At 45.8% G+C, this 3,169-nt stretch overlaps 1 non-coding gene across 1 annotated transcript; it reads left to right on the forward strand.

Moving 5' to 3' along the window:
* Positions 1 to 1,686: 1,686 nt before the first annotated feature.
* Positions 1,687 to 1,761, forward strand: Trnat-ugu (transfer RNA threonine (anticodon UGU)). Its single transcript has one exon. It is a non-coding gene; the product is annotated as a tRNA-Thr (tRNA).
* The last annotated feature ends 1,408 nt before the right edge of the window (positions 1,762 to 3,169 follow it).

Consider the following 3,169-nt stretch of genomic DNA (forward strand, 5'->3'; position numbering starts at 1 on the left):
GCGCAGCTAGCGCCATTCGACGGCCAACACCGCGGTTCCTGGTGTGTCCGCTGTGCCGTGCGTGTGATCATTGCTTGTACAGCCCTCTCGCAGTGTCCGGAGCAAGTATGGTGGGTCTGACACACCGGTGTCAATGTGTTCTTTTTTCCATTTCCAGGAGTGTATTTATATAGAACATGTAGATGTTCGCAATTGCAAATCTCCGAAAGTGTAAGATCGAATGCCTTGAAATTTTGACGCAACATTGTATTGGAATATGCGCGTATTTTCATATGCCTATTTTTAATATATGTAATATGTAATTTCTTATAAATTCAACAACAGGGAAACGTTGTTACAAAAAGTGTTAAAAAAATAGTTACCTGAAAACACACATTTACCAGAGTACAAAGTTGTATCAGAATTTCAAAGCAGTCGGTCAAGAACTTTCGGAGATACTCTATGAGCAAACAAGGATTTACATTTTTGTTTACATAGATGTGCAAGAACCCTGAAGGAACCGTTGTGCCGGACAAAATCACACACACGGTGGCACTGTGGTGGGTTCTTAGATTAACTTGTGGAGGACGAGCGAATACTACAAGACATAAAAAATATTTGATCACTTTATTATTGCTCGAAAAAGGTGAAATACTTTGAAACAAAGCATATCCACAGAACTGTCTTTGTATATTTGTTACTGTCACTGGACACTAGCGTATCACTTTCTACAGTACAGAATAATAGTCTCTTCTCCCAATGTACAGCTGACTATAAACATTTTTACACAGTTCTGTCTAATACAACTCTCTCGGTGCTGGCTCTGTAGTGACAATGCTGCCGTCTTCGGCGATGACTGCGGAGTGGGAGCTGAGCTGCGCTCCACTCTGACGTCAGTCAGTCTTCAGCAGCAGCAGCAGCAGCAGCGTCGGCCTGTGGAAACTCTCGAGAGCGAGTTTATGCCGACGTCTTTAATTCGCCGCTGCGTCTGGCACCGACTGTGCTTACTTGTGGTTTCGTCGTGGGATTCCAACTTCGTCATGGTACCTCGTTCATCGTACGACACCACAGAATAAGGCTGAAAGAAGAAGCACGAAGTCCTTGCTTTGAAAACTGTATTAGACAAGGATGCAATCACTCTCCCCTACTTTTCATTCTACACGCGAGGAGGCAATGACAGAAATAAGAAGGAATGATCACCAGCGGAATTAAAAATCAGGGTGAAAGGATGTCAATGCGAAGATTCATTGAAGGTGAGCAAGCTTTACAAGATCTCTTGAATGAAATGAAATTATATGTGCGTTCAGTGAGAGCCTCACGCTGAGTAGGTCGGTGGCGTAGTGCATGCCTCTTTAGTTGACGGCACGTAGGAGACATGCGTGTCGAAAAAGGTGAAATGACGATGAGGACAATACAACGTTCTACTTATATGGATATGGTGTCTGTCCGTTCGGAGATGTCTGAAAGAACAGACACCATATCCATATAAGTATATCGTTCTGGCAATATCGGCCATGACCTTCTTCTTCTGTGCGGATGCACATATATTACCCGAACTCTTACGGGACTTGGTAAGAATGTCTTCCACGAGTAATGAGTGTGTTGGGGTGGAACACTACGAATGTAGTGTGTGGACATACTAGGTGAGAATGTGGGTCTCACGGGAGGCGTGCGCGAGATAGTCCTTGCAGTCGAACTATCCTCTGTGCCCTCGGTGGCTCAGATGGATAGAGCGTCTGCCATGTAAGCAGGAGATCCCGGGTTCGAGTCCCGGTCGGGGCACACATTTTCAACTGTCCCCGTTGATATATATCAACGCCCGTCAGTGTAGCTGTTGAATGGAATTTGGACGGAGAATAAACTGGAAGAAGACTAAAGTAATGAGAAACAGCAGAAATGAGATCAGCGATAAACTTAATATCAAAATTTGCGCTCGTAGAGTAGCTGAAGGAAAGGAATTCTCCCCTCTTGTAAACATACTTCCTTGGGAAAAAAATAACACATGACAGACGAATCGAGGCGGACACAAGGCAGAGACTAGCACAGGCCAAGAGGACATCCCCGGCCAAGACATGACTGTTGGCGTCAAAGATAGGCCTAAATTTCAGGAAAAAATGTCTTATAATGTGCAACGTTTGGGGCACAGCGTTACATGGTAGTGAATCATGGGCAATGGGGTAACCGGAACACAAGAGAATCGAAGTGTTTAAGATGTGAATCTATAGAAGAGCGCTGAAAATTAAGTTCTGTAGAATCAGAGAGGAAAGAAACATACGAAAAACACTGACAAGAAGAAGGAAGACGACGATTGGATGTGGATTATGACATGAGGGGATAACTTACAGGTACCAGAGTGAGTTGTAGAGGATAAAAACTGCAGAGGAAGACAGAGATTGGAATACATCCAGCAAATAATTGAGGACGATGGGTGCAGAGGCTATTCTGAAATGAAAAAATTCTCACGGGCCAGGGCAGCAGTCGAACATTTTCTGTATCCAGAAAGGCCCTTACAGGAACTGCCACATGCGGTCGTGCATTATCCTGCTGAAATGTAGGGTTTTGCAGGGATCGAATGAAGGGTAGAGCCACGGGCCGTAACACATCTCAAATATAACGTCCACTGTCCAAAGTGCCGTCAGTGCGAACCAGAGGTGCCCGAGACGTGTAACCAATGGCACCCCATACCATCACGCCGGGTGATAGACCAGTATGGCGATGACGAATACACGCTTCCAATGGGCGTTCACCGCGATGTCACCAAACACGGTGGTTACTATCATGATGCTGTAAACAGAACCTGGATTCATCGGAAAAAATGACGGTCTGCCATTCGTGCACCCAGGTTCGTCGTTGAGTACACCATCACAGGCGCTCTTGTCTGTGATGCAGCGTCAAGGGTAACCGCAGCAATGGTCTCCTAGCTGATAGTCTATGCTGCTCCAAACGTCGTCGAGCTGTTTGTGCAGATGATTGTTGTCTTGCAAACGTCCCCATCTTTTGACTCAGGGATTGAGACGTGGCTCTACGATCCGTTACAGCGAAGCGAATAATGTCTGTCATCTCGACTGCTAGTGATACGAGGCCGTTGGGATCTAGCACGGCGTTCCGTATTACCCTCCTGAACCCACCGATTCCATATTCTGCTAACAGTCATTGGATCTCGACCAACGCGAGCAGCAATGTCGCGATA

The sequence above is a fragment of the Schistocerca nitens genome, chromosome 1 (genome assembly GCF_023898315.1).
Source record: "Schistocerca nitens isolate TAMUIC-IGC-003100 chromosome 1, iqSchNite1.1, whole genome shotgun sequence".
Lineage (NCBI taxonomy): Eukaryota > Metazoa > Arthropoda > Insecta > Orthoptera > Acrididae > Schistocerca > Schistocerca nitens.